The sequence below is a fragment of the Crocodylus siamensis genome, chromosome 2 (genome assembly GCF_052110815.1).
Source record: "Crocodylus siamensis isolate JL-2025a chromosome 2, ASM5211081v1, whole genome shotgun sequence".
NCBI lineage: Eukaryota > Metazoa > Chordata > Crocodylia > Crocodylidae > Crocodylus > Crocodylus siamensis.
Window position 1 is genome coordinate 203,076,887 of NC_143396.1, and position 17,749 is coordinate 203,094,635.

Consider the following 17,749-nt stretch of genomic DNA (forward strand, 5'->3'; position numbering starts at 1 on the left):
AGCTTGTGACTTATTCCTGGTCACTCCTGGCGGTGCTCGGGGGAACAGCGACTTCCCCAATGACTGCTGGTCCCCTCTGACTAGTGTAGATGCTGACCAAGGTGGCTGGGACACAGGGATGCTTTAGTGCCAGGGCTGTCTGCCAGCTACCCTTGTACCCCAGCACATAGAGCCCAGTAAGAGCAATCCTGGGCTGGCAGGCTAATCCCTGGGTACTCTGTTAGCCAGTGCTGCTCATACTGGGCTACATATGCTGCGCATGAATAAACTTTGGAGCTAATTGCTCCAGGGTTATTTGCTCTTGGGCACATGTTCAAACAGCACACCTTGGAGCAAAAAACTCCAAAGCAATTAGCTAATTGTGTAGATGTGCCTGTGAACTGTGGTATTAGATGTTGAAATGAAAATGCTGTTCTCCAACAGAGTGGCAGAAGCTGTAAGCCTTGGGCACCAGCCTGGGTGTCCACTTAGAATGGCATAATGGTCTCCTTTTCCTGGCCTCCCCTGCAGGGATCTTTGCTATAGCAGGCCCAGCTCTGCACTGCCTGGCCATAGGAGCCAGGCAGGTGCAACTCCATGCCCAATTGTGTACCTCAGAGGGTAGAGGGGTAGAATAGAACTCCTTCCCAGAAGGCTTTGCCAGAGAAGGCACAGCCCTGTGCCCAGGGTGGGGAGAAAGCCCACGCCACGGTCTGTTCCTTAGATGTAGCCTGTGCTGCTACAGCACGAACTGCAGCAGTAGTAGGTACTGTCTAAGGGGACCACTGTCAGGCAAGACTCCATTGTTGTCATCCCCCCGCCATACCTCCACACTTTACAATCACCAGCATAATCCTCTCTCTCCTCATACGCTAGGTGTTGAAAATGCTCTCTTACGCCTCTTCACTGAAGGTTGTTTTTTGTACATCCTTGGGTGCCTATAAGAGTTACTACATGATTTCTTCTAACTTAGTGTGGAGTAGTTTAAGACTATTGGCATTTTTACACATGCAAGCACCGCAGTGCCTGTCGCTTTGAAAAATGCCCTGCCCAGCAACGCTTCCAGTTGTATAAGCAGAGAAATGCACGTCAGTGCTGAGAAAATGGTGGTAGCATGCTTTTGAACTAAAACACATCAGAGGTGCTTTAGTTCAAAAGTGCCACCACACCGCCACCATTTTCTGCAAGCTGATGCACATTTTGCTGTTTATACAACTGCACATGGCACTGAGCAGTGTGCCTCAGCTCATGTGCGGAGCAGACTCAATTAATCAAGTCTGCTCCAAAGGAGCGTATCTATGGCATGTTGTAGGACAGAGAAGTGTGTGTATGAATTGTTTCCTATGTGGCTAAAATAACCTGGAGGTGGAAATGCCATCTGGCAGCATGCTACTTTTGGCCAACAGGTGGTGGAGGACATGAAGATGTCAATGCAGATGCACTCTTCTCTCCTGACTTCATGAGCTTCCTCTGCTGTTGCCTTATATGTTTTCTCTGTTCTCTATTCCTTTTGGGTCTCTAGGGCCATGTCTACACACGCACTTTACTGAAGAGTAAACACATTGGCTACAGAGTAAAGCATCATCATCTACATGTGTGATGGTATTAGGCCACAGTAAATTAATTTACATCACAGTAAGATGGTACCATTGGGGACAGTACTATTTTAGGCAAGGGTAATTTACTACAATCAAACACAGGTGTAGATACTGACTGTAGGTGTAAATTGCAGTGCTAGTCCCCAGGCTATTTACTTACCTTTGGGATTTTCTTACCATCCCCTGGTGAACCTATTTTAAAGCTCTCTTCAGCATGTTAACAAACCTACGTGCATGGATGCTCTTCCCTCTCCTTATCTGTTGGACCCCATCTCTTTCCTGTAGTCCTTCATCTTAGAACACTACCCCATGGTTGAAGAAGCCAAAGCCCTGCTGATGACACCGTCTATTCAACCATTTGTTGATCTCCATGGTGCATCTTTGTAACTATATTTTTTGGGTTCAATTAATGAATTCTTATAAAGTGTTTTCAGATCCTCAGCAAAGTTCAGCATTATTATAATTAAGAGTATTATTAATAGACACACACTGAAAAGACACCTGGCATGACTATAATTGATTTGCATGATGAGTAGTCCACAAATAGAAAGACATTGTAATATAATTTATAAAAAGGAAATTGTTTTCCACCTACATATAAGACTGTTGCTATAAAATATATGACTTTTTCCCCCCAAATATGTGCACACTAAAATGGCAGAAGAAGGAGCTTTTTATATCTTTTCACAACAATTCCATTCTTGTCACAACTGAAGAAGTAATAAACTTACATGTATTAAAAGTATATTCTGGAGCATCATGTGAGTAAAAATAAAGCACTGTGTGTATTAAAAGCAGGAAATAAAAAAAACAGATTTCCATACATAAATTTATATTTGATTGACAATTACAAAACTCTAGTTTTAGAATGAATATACAGTTTTAGTAGAAAATAAGTAAAATGAATAAGATTTCCCATAATCATTTGTGCTGGTGAAGAACCAGAGAAATTCCATGGTCTTAATTTATTCTGAATGTGTTACATGCACTTTTTTCATTATCACATTTCTGGATCTCTCCTAATTTTGATCTTATGCATCTTATCCAGATTGCTCTCCCATTTGTTTTTATTACTCCCTAGTGAGCTATTACTCCAGCCTGATAGTGCATTAAAAATCTGGATATTATTCATTTTCTCACTTTCCAGCAAGCATAATATTTTTTTCCAAAACCACTTTATAGTCCTAAAGCATTATAATTTACACTAATAGACTATCATCAATGGTTTACCTAAAAACAGCTACTTTTATCATTTTTTGCTATTATTATAAAACTTTGTTAATTGTCTCCAATCTAAATCTGTTCCTACCTCATATTTCCACAGTACAATTACAAACATATGAATATTTCCCAGTGAAATCACTGGGAGTTAGTTGTATCATGTATCATGCTAAGTAATAGGAGGAAAGGATACCTATATTGGAATGGACAAGTTTTACCATGTGTGGAGACGTGGGAACTTTTTATATTATTTTTATGGCTATGCTTGATTCAGTTTTATCCCCCCTTCCCATTTTGTACTACAAATTACTAAGATTAAAGCATTTCATTTCTTCTCTGTGACAAGGGAGTAAATTATGGGACTGAGTCACATAGGTGGTTCTGAACTAACATGAATGAATTCATGTTAAAACTTGGTAATATATGAATGGAGTTACTTTGCAGATACAATTGAAAGCCAATAGTCAGCTTTTAACAACTACCAGCCAAGGAAGGCAGAACTAGTGAAAACAGTGGCTGCCTATACACATGCTTAGAACTGGGGACAGGGCGTTTTAATCAGAGCGATTCCCAGACAACTGCTATAATTAAAACAGCTTGCCATCATGCATATTAAGTCCTGCACACTTCAAACCAGCCACAGAATGCTTTATCTAAAGTTTATTCAACAAGGTTAATGAAGTCTGATCCAATGCATTCTAATTGGAATGTGAACGAGCCATCTCTAGGTACCTGGTATGACTAGAAAGTGTAACAAAGACATGAAGTGCCTGGAGACTGTAACAAAAAAATCTGCCAACCTATACTAGAAAGTATTTAGAATCTGAACTGTTCGGTGAAAAAAAAGGCAAACTGGAATGTTTTTTATGTACCTATACATAAGGTTTGCCTTTTCACTATAACCTAATGAACCTGAAGTACTATATTCTAGTTCTCTACCAAAAGCTGCTTTGTTTTTAAAAATGTGCTGTACCCCTGCATACATATGGTAGCAGTAAGCCTCCTGAAGAAATAAAGTCTTCAGCAGGCATTGAAGTCTTTTTTGACTGACTAAGAGAACCATGGTAAGAATCAGGGGTGCTTAAGACAATCCCTGGGCTGGGACCTTGGAGCAGTGAAGCTATCAGGTTTTCTCCTTGCAGAAAGTGGAGGCCTAAAGCCAAGCATTAAAAGTACACTCTGAGGGCTTGCATAAAGACTGGCATCCCATCCAAACTGTGGGTGCATGACAGCAACTAAGGACTGGGTAAATGTTTAATGTTTGGGTTCTATGGTCAATCCTATTCTACCTTTAACTTAAATTGTGTAAGTAGCATTTAAGTAGATTTTAACTCCCCAAGTCATTTAACATGAAGCTCTTTTATCTTCTTTGTGAATATGTTGCCTTATTTCAGGCCCGTCTAATGCTTTATGTAGCTAAGCATGTTGTGTTTTTAACACTTTGCCAGAAATATGGCTAGGTGCATGCTTGGATCTGATCTAATATATCTACCTGGGCATTGCAATACTATTCCGCTTCTGGATGTGGAATGCCAGATATCACTAGGTATGGTCAGGGAACACCAGCACCATTTTACTACTTGCAGAAAGTGCTCCCATGTCACAATATACCCCCTGATTTGTCCACTGCAGTGCCAGTTCCCCAAAGGTTTCCTTTACCATGAGTGACTAGCTCTTCATCAGCTCATTATCTTCATATGCTTAATGGATTGTGCATATATGATGCTAAGCAGCAGTACAACCACCCTCAACAAACTTATCCAGGTTAGTTGTGGGGAGAGCTGTACCCATTTACTCTATCCTGTTTTGCTGAATTCTAAACTACATAACCATAAGCATAGCTTTCCTTTATCTGAGAGGCTAAACAAGGAGAAGATAAGTAAGGATAGGAAGATGACAAGTTGGAGGATTAGGAGGAAAGGGAGCACTCAAACAAAGAGACTATGACCAATGAGGAGAAATAGGAATCCCAGGGGCCTGAGAGTAATGGGTGCTACACAACTATGCATGTGTCTAACTATTTCAAGTAACAAGACAGGAAGCTGCAGAAGGTCAAGCCTAGGAGAGCTTAGTCTGGATAGATAAAAGACCTGTTCTTCTAGATCTGAAGCCCTAATAACAGAGTTTGTGAGATGCACAGATAACCAATTAATTGAATGAAAATGGATTATTTTTTAACCATAATTCATAAAAATAATCATAAGGGATATGGGAAAATAAAAATCCAGCCAACTCACCCTTTCCATCAGGGTATTTCTATTCTTTTTCAGAACCTAAAGGAGGATGTTTTCTGGAAGGGAGTTCATAGTACAGGGTCATATCAAGCTGATATTGCCTCTTATATCTTCTCAGCCCATTTAATATGCAAGCTACCACCAATTCCCTTTCCTCAGGAAGAAGTGCAGCCATTATGGCTCTGTTAGGTTGGACCAGCAGATGGATTAGATGACCTGGTTCCTAGGTGGTCAAGAAGGTGTGTGAAAATTATGCACAAAGCTGAGGGCTAATCTCTGGCAGCCATATATAACAATTTCCTCATCAGTTCTCACCTCTACTCCAGAGGGATGACCCAGGCAGATGAACCTGGAACTGGTTTGGGTTCACAGCCACATGGTTCATCAAGTTTCCAAAAAAAAAAAAAGATGCCTCGCCTTATTCTGCACCCAAAGAATATGGGCTTGCTGCCTCAGATCAGAACTGCTAAGTCAGAATGTATCCCCTTGAAGCATTTAGTTGCAGCTTGAGGCAATCATCAAAAGTATGAGAGTCCTGGTCATACTGGAGAAATAGTACCTCCCCCACCTCTAATCATATGTTCTGTATATAGTGGGATAAGATACGGGATAAACAAGTGCCAGTAGCCCCAGAAGATGCCTCATGACCTTAGGATAACACTAGAATGAATAATTTCTTCTGAAATATGGCTGTTAGGGCTGTGTGTAGCTTTGCCAGCTGTTTCATTTTGATGAGGTTTTGATTTGTTTCGAGCTCATAACAGTGAAATCCAAAAAAAATGAAGGGCTTCAAAGCAGCCCCTAAATAAAACAAGGCCAGTCGAAACATTTCAGAAGTTTTGAAAAGTTTCGAGTTTCAAAGCAGCAGCCACATGGTGGGAGGCAGGGGAGAGCCAGGGCTGTGCTCCGAGTGGCTCTGCAGCCTCATGTGGCTCAGCCCATCAGGGAGCACAGCCCTGGGTCTCCCCGCCTCCCACCGCTGGGCTGCAGTCTGTGGGGCTGGCAGAGCTGATCGGAGTGCAGCTGGCTCTGCCCACCTCCCGATGCTGGGCTACTCTCCGATAGACGCCATCAGCCCCAGTGGTGGAAGGTGGGTAGAGCTGGCACTGTGCTCTGCCTCCTGCCACCGGGCTGAGTTCCCCAGGGCTGCAAGCTGCTGGGAGCTGAGCCCTGTGGTGGGAGGTGCTTCCCCCTGCTGGACTGAATTCCCCAGGGCTGCCAGCTGCTTGAAACTGAGCCTGGTGGGGAGAAGTGCCTCCCACCACCAGGCTCCCTCCCCAGCCCTGGAAAACTCACCCCAGCTGGGAGAGATGCCTCCCCCAGCCAGGCTGAGTTTCCCAGCGCTGGGGACAGAGCCTGGCTGGGGGAAATGCCTCCCCCAAGCTGGGCTGAGTTTCCCAGTGCTGCAAAACTCTGGGAACTGAGCCCGTCAGTGGGAGGCGCTTCCCCCAGCCAGGCTCAGTTCCACAGTGCTGGGTCCTAGGCAGAAGGAGCAGCCTCCTGTCATCCGGTAGGCAGATTGGGGCCCACCTGCACCCTGGGAGGGCTGGAGGGGCTATGCCAGACTCCTCTCAGTGGTGCAGGCCCCCGATCTGCCTGCCAGATCACAGGATGCTGCTCTTGCTCCCCAGCTCCTGTTTGTCAGCAGATTGAGGTTCAGTTCCCTAGAAACTCCTGCACCTATGTCCTTGGAACATGGCAGGCTTCATGACCACTGAAGAGGCTACCACCCCTCCACGTTTCTTTGGAATCAGGCAAGAAATGAAAAAGTTATAGGCTGTTTTGTGCTTCCCCATTATAGCCTATGGGTGAAATGCCAAAACAGCATCGAAACAGTGAAACCATTTGGGCAAAACAGAATGGTGCTTTCAAAATGAAATGAAGCTCAAAATGAAATGCTGTTCCTTCAAAATGTCAAAACAGAAGTCAAAGTGGAACGCTGCTCTTTTGCTCAGCCCTAGTGACATACATGTAATTATAGAGCAGCATAGTGACCATTAAGCAGACAGATCAGCGATGCTAGATCACTTCCCTGGAGGAAAAGTTAACCTCAGGTGTTTTAAAGCAGCAGCTACAGGCAGTACCTTCACATTTTGCTATATACAGGTGCTATATACAAAGATGGATAGACCATACGATCAGTCCCAAAGTGATTTCATGCAGTAATTAGACTGTCAGGTAAGTTTACACTAGGCCAAATGAAGAACTTTACTAAAAAACATTTTTTCTTCTATGATGTTTCATCTAATTCATAATGGTGTCAATGAGATCAAAATCAGGCCCAATGAATAATTGATTCTTTTTCCTTGTCTGTAATATTTTCTGTTCCTCTGAATCAGTCTATATTGTACAACTCATGCCCAGTCTCATACATGTGAACTGCAGGTACATCATCCATTATCAGAAAAAATGTCAATTGGCTGAGCTTTAACTAAGAGCACTAAGCTTGTGAGAGCAGAATTTCTACTTTGTATGCTACTCAGCAGTAACAAAGGGTAAGCTGTTTATTTCAGATTCTCATGGAAACAGTTGGAACCATCTCAGTGGAAATCTTTGTTGAATGAGATCGAATCCAGATCATTTCCTTATTACTCGGGAAAAGACTCTACTTGTTCTGTACCATTGTTCACTAGATCAAAGAGACCTATTAAATTCTCAAGGCAGAAACTGAAGGTATACCAGGCTTCAAAATCAAGCTAGAAACAAACTCCTAAAAGCATATAACCATATAAGCAGAGAATTTTGTAGTTAAACAAATGGTTACAGCTTTCAAAACCTTCGTAACAATATGAAGGAATGAGACTGGGAGTAGTTTAGATGTGTTAAATAGGAACTCAAAGGAGCAGATTAATCTAATAATAACCACTGTAGCTATTTCTTTTTCTCTACCAGGCTGCAAAATCATTTTCACTAAGCACAACTAGAAAATTAGGGTTGTTCCAAAAGGTGTTAGGGGACAGAGCTCTGTTGACAATTGTAATACAGCATAAACTTTCCTTTAAGTGGTTGGGGAATTTACAGAGTATTAAAATTGCCCATGAAATGTAAACACTAGCTATATACAGCCTTTAATTTGCAGAATGATTTTCATGCATTTCAATGTCCCTGTTCACATTATTCCTAAATGCAGCATTTGAACACGAAGTTCCTCCTGCTTGATAGCAATTCCAGTTTTCAAAAATAAAATCACTGTCATTTCAAAACCCTTTAAAGAACTAAAGAAAGCCAATCTAATTCTGACTATCTGCTGATTTTCATGGTATTGAAACTACTTGCAAACCAATGTTGCTGGTTGGCAGAGATAAATATTAGTGTTGAATGGTATTTTTTTCAGCTACTGTGTATCATAACTTTGCTAAATGGTGAAAAAATGTTAAAAATATGACACATCTGACTGCTTGATGTCATGTGAAGCAGAAAATAAAGGGACATAGCCAATTTAACATTATTAAGGTCTAAATAATTTAATCACTTTTCACCACATACCATGTTCCTCTAACCCCAATCCCCCCCCATATATTTCCATAAGAATATAAACATTTTCCTCCCTTTTTAGTCCATTGAGCCTTCTGGCTTACAAAACTATCTTTGATGGTAACCTGTATCAAATGCTTCAGCAGGGTAAAAGAAAATTCAAAATGAGCTATTATGAAATTAGTTGTCTATAGGCAGGCAAGGTTTTTTGTGTAGATGTGATACCTTTTATTAGACCAACTGAGTAGTTGGAAAAAAAATTCTTTGCAAGCTTTCGAGTGCAATCACCCTTCTTCAGGCATAGGAAGTCTCTTCTGTTCTGAGACTCTAAGGAATGAAAGAAGCTAAAAGTATGACAGGATGTCAGTGAGAATGTGAATAGGTGGGAATTAGGAAAACAAACAGTAGGACAAGGAAGTGAGGGGGGAAAAGTTGGGGAGGGGGAACAAAGGTGAGTAAAGGCGACTGTACAGTAGTAGTAATTCAAGGTAGAAAGGAAGCTGAGTTTGAAAAAGTAAATAGCTGGAAATAGGAAAACAAAGGGCAGGAAAGGAGGGAAGGGGAAGGGGGGAGGTGGGGAGTGTAAGAGGTCAGGTCTGGCAGGTATCTGATTAATCAAATGTCAGGCAGGTTGTAATGTGTCATAAATCCAATGTCTATATTGAGTCCATGATTTTTGGTATCCATTCACATTTCGTGAAGTTTGTAGGCCTATCTACAAAAGGTGTTTTGTAAGTTCCTTTTGAGAATCAGAACTAAGTTTGGAGAGGGAGTGATTGTCTTGTGAAAAGCGTGCCCCACTTTTGTAGTTGGGTACGCTTGTCTTTGATAGTTTTTTGGTATGAGTTCATTATGGTGTGCAGTTGTTGTTTGGTTTCTCCTACATATTTTCTATCATTTGATAGCAATTCCAGGGCATTTGGTGCACTGGATGAGACACACAACTTTTCTGGAGGTGCAGAAATATTTGTCTATAGGAAAAGTTTATTTCTAAGTTTATAGGTAGGACATGAAGGTTTAAATAAAGGTTTCTCTCATCTTCAGATTTTTTTTTCAGTACTTATATTTGCAGCTCTCTCTCATTCACATGAATGCATTTGACCCATCTAATTTTGGATCACACTGTGCTATAAAATTTTATTTGGGGGGGGTGCAGGTGGGTTGGAGAGAGGGGAAATATTTTGTAGCATATCCTCCAAACCTACATGAATAGGATACAGATTCCTATGGAAATGTAAGGAAAGAAATGTATATTAATTTTCACCCTGTAACACTGACTTTCATTGAGAGGAAAAAAAAAACCCTGGTTGCTGCCATTCTGCTGTTGAAACCAGAAGTGTGCATTAGAAGTTAAAATGGTAGGCACTGTTGACCAGGCAGAAGATGCATCCAGGTAATGAGATTATTCATTACTTTCCTTTGACCATTCAACCTATTCTAGAGCTAGCTATGATTACCAAGGCATCTGGATAAACATTGTGACAAATTTAATGAGCTTTTCTCCAGGAGTCTGCAGCTCATTAACAAACCTTAGACATGTTATGGTACGTAAGCCATTAAAACATATGCTAGCAGAACCTCATTTTACTGCTCTTTTCGGGTTGATGACAAGACAGCTTTGCTCAGATGGAAAAGTGAAATAGCAAATAAAAATATATTTCTGCAATAAAAACTGTAATGGCCAAATGAATGCAATTTCTGCTGCTCTGAAATGCAAACTCGTAACATAAAATATTTTATTTCTAAAGGAAAGACTGCTTTATTAGTACTTTTTACTGCAATATGAACATCTAATTCCATGAATGGATAAGTACCTTCTTTTTATTTTAAATCTTCCTTGGGAAAACTAAATTCTGCTACCCTTTGTCTGGAAAAAATGTCTGATGACAGCAAGGCATGTTACCAAGGTAAGTGTTAAAGTGTTAAAATAAAGGCCTATCTCATTTTAGGGCTCAATGTGAAAAGGTCATTTTAAGAACATATTTTTGGAAATGCCACACTAGATAAGACTGTAGATCAGACCACAAATCCTGCTAGTGCAATATCTTGTATCTCACAGTAGCAGAGAGAATAAATAATAAATGGGAAGGGTATTTAAGCAGGAGGCATCAGATTGATCCTTCCTGTAATGAAAAGAAGAAAGATGTGGAAAAAGGTTAAACAATATTATTTAGGTCAGTAAAGACTAGGCAAGACATTTTTTTTTCCCAGTCAGCCCAGAAATTATTTGCAGATTTGTGTCAAATTCACGCGATAGATAGATAGATAGATAGATAGATAGATAGATAGCTCCAACTTTAATTCTATCTATCTATCTATCTACGTAGATTTAGATTTAGATCTATTAGAATATTAGAACCTGGATTTCTCTGGCTCTTTCACTGCCTCAGTGGGTGTTTAATTATTTATGCAAAGTAGAAAAGCTTAAACAGGAGGGACCAAAAGCAATGCACCTTGGAATTTAGGACATGCTCTTGAGAAATAAGTCAAGTAGATTCGTATCCTATCAGGTAGAAGAGGAATTTGTGACTTTACCCTGACTCTAACCAATATGTTAATTGGTTGAAAATGATAACAGTACTTTTAGATACTCATGCTGTTGCAAAAGTCCTTTACTCTTTTTCAGAACTAACAAATCAGAATAAAGCACAATATTAATCTTCCAAAATGATTTTTAATGACAGCAATATAAACTGTAGGCTCTCCATCTGCCAGAAGAAGGGTGTTTGTACTCCAAAGCTTGCAAGGAACAACTTTTACAACTATTTAATTGGTCTAATGAAAAGATATTACATTTATCCAAAGAACCTTATTTGCCAATGGCGGCAATATAAGCTTAAAACAAATTCATTTCAGGTCAGTCCAACCTCTCCCTTTTCCAACCCAGAAGCCTAACTGAAAAAAACAATTATCCATCCATTGCTATGCAAGGCCTTGAAGACTATGGGTGCGTCCACACATGCAAGCATGTGCGCTTGCAGCAGATCACATAGAAGTGGTGCAAATTTGAGCTGGGGCTTTTTGCTTCAGCACACATGCTCAGACATACACTTTGGTGTGGAGCAAATTGTGCCACTTAGAGCAAAATAACCCTAACTGGCTCCTCCCAGATCTGCAGCCAGGGAGGGCTAAGCCTGGAGTCAGCACCTGTGCTGTCCCCTGCAGTATAAAAAGCTGCCCTGTCCTGGCTCTAGCAGTATAAAAGGCCACCCTGGCAAGTACCTTAGGGCTACTCGCTCTCAGGAGCTTCTGGGGCCCAGGCAATTGGTACCTGGGCAAACCACCCCTTGTGCCAGCTGGACTGCTGAAACAGCCCTGAGAGTTCCCTGTACCCTCTACCCACTACAGCAGTCTGGCAGTGGAGGCTGCTGCTGGCTGTGACCTGCTGTGTACCTGCCAGACCTGGATGGGGACTGGACAGCCAGTAGAGGCATCTGCCCCTCTGGGCCAGCTGCCAGTGGACTGTGTTTGCAGGGTTGGCCTCTGTGCAGCACTACTGCCACGTGTGCCCCCTGCCCGGCCATCTTGGCAGCTATTGCCCGGAAGAAGTTAGGGGTGTGGTGGCCTGCTTTGAACTGTCAAAGCATGTCTTCCTGGCCCCATTTGGTCAAGAGGTCTGCCACAGCCAGCTGGATCCAAAGTGCCAGCTCTGAGCAAGTAGGGTCCTGCCACTGGCCTCCCTAGCAGGAATTCTGGTGTTCCCTATTGGAAAACTGAAAAATCCCTGATAAAAAAAAGTCCCAAAGTCACTCTGTAAAATACCCACAAATCCATGTTCCTCCACAAGTAAAACAAAAGACCACTATAAAGAGAGAGAAAGTGAGACAGAGACAGCAATCAGTTGGACAATGTTTTATTGCTATATCTACAGTGTTAAAGCATGCCTCCTATCATAATAATAAAGTGAACTTTAAATACGTTTCGTGAATTCATGAATACAAATTTTGCTGCCCTCCAACAGGGATAATGGCCCCCACACAGTGGTTATGGCCCCCCCAACAGGGGATTCAGCCCCCTAACAAGAGGTTTGGCTCCCACACAAGGGGTTAAGGCCCCCAACAGGGGTTTCAGCCACCCAACAGGGGCCAAAAGGCCCTCACAGGAGCTACCACCCCGCTGCAAGGCCCACATGCCCCACCCCAGCCCCCAATTGCTGCCCCACCTGACTCCATTCTCTGCCAACTGCTGCAGGCCCCCAATGGCTGCCCCACTCAGCCCTACCCCCTGCTCCCTGAGACCCCTCAATGTCTTCCCTGCCAAGCTTCACCCCTCCAACTTGCACCCCCAGGTCCCCATGGCTACCCCCAAAACCCCAGGCATGGTCACTTAAAAAACCCCAAAAGTTAAAAGAAAATAATGGGGGAAAAAAGCCTCAGCTTACCTTAGAAGCAGAGGTGGAGGGGGGGGGCTCCAGGACCTTATGGCAGCACAGGACAATAGGGGGGCAACAGGGCTTGGGCTAGGGCCACTGGGGCTGTAACCTTGCCCCACACTATGCGGACAGGGCCCCAGTCAGCTAGACAGCAGCCACACTGCCAGTAAGTGCTGGGTTTTAGTTAGTTATTTATTTTTTAAACTATGGGGTGGGAGGTCAAAGATTGGGAGGGCGTGGGGGGGGTGGGGGGATGGGGGAGATGAGGCTGACCAGAGCAGGGGGTGGGGGCCTTGGGGAGGCTTGCAGGGGGAGGTATCAGCCTGGGCAGGGGTGGGGGACCTGGGGGGGGCCTGGCAGGGGGTGGGGCCAGACAGGGCAGGGTGTGGAGGGGCTGGGGGAGTGGGCATGGCCATTGGGGTCCCCCCCATGGTCCCCTCCTCCAGCCCCCCAACCCCTTACTCACTGGTACTGGAGCCCTGGTGCTGAACACTTGGCCTGGCCAGCCATATGTTTCAACACCAGGGCGAGGGGCTAACCACAGAGGTGCTCTGGCAGCCTGCTCCTCTTTTTTAAACTTTGAATTTTTAGACCCCTGGATATCCAGAGGTCTAATTTTTTCCCTGTGCTGCAAGTTTGCAGCATGGGGAACATTTTTTCACTCCTGTGCATACTTGTTGCTCCAACTCAAAGGGGTTTGAGGTGGGGCAAGAGGCATGTGTGTGCTTGTCTGGACGTGCCCTATGAGTGTATGAAAGTTTTCTGGGAGACTTAATCTAGATATTTGACTGGGAACAGAAATCTAGTCCTTGCTGGGAATTTAAGCATGAAAAACTTTTCCTTTTTTCCTGGTCGTTTCCAAAACCTGAAATATTTGTTTGAATATTTTTTAATGTTCATGTTTGTTTTTTCACCCTCTCTTCCAGTATTTCCCCTCCCTTTTTAAGAATCCCAACTAGAAATAGTTGGTAGAAATAAAAACACAAAGAAAATGAGAGATCATTTTATTTTTCCCTCACAAAAAGGAGACTGAAAAGATGAGATCATTTAGCTTACTGAGGTGATACACCAGAGGGAGCACAATAAAGATATACAAAATAATCTGTACTGAAGAAGTAGCTCACTAACTTCTATTCACCCTTTTCATACAGAAATAGTAGCACTGGAGTACAAGGAACACTGGTCTCATTCTACATGGTCATTTTATACACCTAGAAAATTCAAATTTCTCCTTTAGAAGATATTGCCTTGAGGTGGTTCAAATATGCTAGAATATTCCAAGGTTGATGTTGGACAAATAAATAGTGGGCATGGATACCTTTTGCCTCTTAGGTTTATCTGACCCTACTGAGTCCCTGGAATTAATTTTTGTACAAAGTATTTTTTATCACTGATACAGGCATTTGGGAATTTTGGACAATATGTACATGGCTCTTCCATAGTTTGCTGTACTTCTTTTGTTAATAATTGCACTATTAAAATGGCTTTTTTTCACAAAGACCTTGTAGGAAGAATATGTGGCATACTAAGTTGGAATCCCCTGTTTTTCCCCAATATATAATTATCTGGGACTATTATCATCATTGTCACAGATCTTCTTCCAGCAGATTTCACACTCAGGATATCAATGCTGCTGACTCTAAAGTGATGGCATGCTAAAACTTCATTATTCATATCAGATAAATCTTCTATACAGTAAGTTACATGCTATTTTTTCCCAAAGTGTCATTTTGCATATAGAAATAATGACTTCCAACCCTTTAATGATCATTCAACATAAACTCTAGCTATAGAAGGTTGTAAATGTTTTATTTCATTTTGTATAACTGCCGCGTGGCATTTTTCACATTTATGTAACTTTATAGTCTTATCTTTTAAGTCAACCCAAACCAAAATGTTTATTTAGTAATAGCTATAACCAAAATCCTATCGTGCGTGCTTTGCGTGCGAGTTTTGTGTTTGCCCTGCGCGCAAGTTTTGTATCAAGCTGCGCATGCGTACTTTGTAAGTTTCTTTTCTATCCTGTAAGTTTCACTTTTGCAGAAAATATAAAAATCTGCCTAGCAACACCCATGTAAAAGAAACTATTCTATCCCTGCACGCTTAGCTTATGTCATAGTTAGTGTCATAGAGACGGTCCAACCAACATCAATAAAGAGGCGAAGAAACAGGAATTGGCAGAGACCACAACTGGATAAACCTGTTGACGGTCCTCAGCCTCCCGTCTGGGCGTATCCCAGTGAAAACCCGTCAAAGGCCTCGAAAACCTGACAACGAACATCAGCCTCTCAGCGTAGCTTAGACCGCATACCCGCTTTGACTATACCTCCGCGCTTATACTTTAGCTGCAACTTCGCTCCAGCCGGTCTCCCCTCTTATTCGTAAGAGGGTGAGGCCAGGTGAGTTGAATAAACCCTTTTACTATAAACTTTGAAAGTGTATAGCATTTTGCCTACTTGTGCCAGTAAGGCGAACCTCGAGGGCAGTCGACGAGTCACCTCTTATCCCGCCCCACAAGCCGCGTACTCGCTCGCTCCATAAAGTCCATGGTTCACCAAGCGGTGTCAGAGTCTCTAATCCGGCATTTCGCAACAACGGTGACATATCAGAAAGAGAAGATGGAATGTGTTACCTTTCTATTATCAGTTCATTAAATCTTTAAAATATTTCATCTTTCCTACTGACACACACAAGGAAGGTGCATTTCTCTGCTTCACCAGTCATGTAATTAGCATCTAAAATATTTCACTCCTCTTTATTTTAAAATATTTCTTTTTTTCTTCTTAATAAAGAAATTACAACTAATTGGTTGGAGAGGAAAGGAATAAAAATAGCTAAAGTCCTAAACTTATGAGAGTATTTTAAGAGATTACAGTTGTGAAAAACCACCAACCTCTGCTTCAGGAACAACACTAGCATAAATGACAAATTTTGCTGTGTAGTAGAGGTGTGAGAAATGGGCCTTATTCAATTTGGATTCAGATTTGGCCCAAATCATGGACAGTGATTCTATTAGGTGATTCGGATCACTGTCTCCGATTCTATTAATCTGAATCTGAAGATTCAATGCTGATTTAGGGAATCAGCAATTTGGACATAGACACAGCTTTAAATGTTTTTTCTACATATCTTGAGGTACCAAGAGCAGCTTATGAATGATGCAATTCTGGGGCAGATAGAGCATCCCAAAGGAGCATGGGGACCATCCCCCAAGTGCTCAGCATTGAACCTGGAAGTAGACCGGAAGTACTTGTTCAAAGTTCAAAGTTGTAATCAGAGAATAAAAAGTATTATGTCAATGTTAACCATGAATATCTCCACATGTCCATCTGAGACATCACTTGCCTCCTGTGATAAATATATTATTTTGTAGTAGCTCTTGACCTGGTCCCAATTGTGTTAGATCCTGTACAAACACACAGAATAAGGTGGCAACTTCTACCCCAAAGAGCTTGGGGAAGTGTCATATAACAATGGGTATATCTATGCAAGATGCTTTATTCCATAGTAGGTTACTGCATAGTAGTCTACTGGACAGTAAAGTGTCACTGCTTACATGTGCTCCCATTTACTGTGCAGTAAATTAGTCTACTGCACAGTTAGCTATTACTTATATATACAGGTAATAAACTGTGCAGTAAAACACGTGTAGATGCCGGCTGGCAACAAATTTGCTCCTGGTCAGCCTAGCGAGCAGGGGGCAGACACAGAGAGCTCTCTGTCCATGGTCTTGGCATGCTTAGCTCCCAGGAGCTAGGGAGCTGATCAGGGCTGGGACTGGGCCCCTGACCCTGCTCCCCTTATGGAGCTGGCTGCTCTGGGGAGTCAACAGGGGCTGGATTCCCAACGGTGGGTGTGGGAGTACTGCTCCTGAGGGGTGGGTCTCCTGCTCCCCACAGGGTGCAGCTCCCTCCCCCGCACAGCTCACAAACTGCCCCAACCCCTGCAGAGCCCACAGTTCTACCCCACAGGGGCCACAGCCCCCCCCACAGGGCCAGACCTCCCCCCACACAGGGGGCACAGCTCCCCCCACAGGCATGCAGCTCTCTCCCCCCATGCCATTCAGGGCAGCTGCCAGTAAGCTCTATGCCCCCTCACCCACAGCTGCCCCACACCCCAGACAGCTCTCAGCAAACCTATTGCCTGTCCAGATGTGTACAGGGCCAGGACAGCTCTGCCCACTGCAGAGGTAATTCTCTCCTGGCCTTGTACATGTCAGGTCCCTTCCCAACATGTACAGGGCCAGGAGACAGTTGCCACTGCAGCAGGCAGAACTCTCCTGGCCCCATGCCCATTGATAGCATCCCATGCCCCTTGTCAGCCCCCAGGCTAGCAGGGTGGGAGGGAGAAGCCTGGAGCTTCCCATGGGTGCAGCAGAGTGGGGTGGGAACAGACTTTTAACAGGATGCTCCCATTGGGCAAATCCAGAGGAACACACATGTGCCTCTTGTGGCATCTCAAACCAGTTTAAAATGCAGCAAGAGGCACACTGAGTGAAAAAATGTTCCTCATGCTGCAACATGGGTTCTAAATTTGATACCTAGATGTACAGGTATCAAAAAAACCCAAAAGTAAATGCCAAAGTGTATAGATACTTAGAATTTATTTTATTATGATAGAGGCACTGGTAGGTTTCCACATTGCTTTAAATCTGTAAATATATCAAAAAAAACATTGCCCAACTGATCTCTCTAGAGGTGAGATAAGTGGTGAGACCCATGCAGAGGAACCTGTCCAGGGCCAGCACTCAGGACCCAGCTGGAAGGCAGATGAGGTGGCTGATCATTTGGGGCCAAGAGGACACACTTTGACACTTTGACTGAGGCCACCACAAGGACCACATCTTCTGAGTGATAGCTGCCCAGATGGCA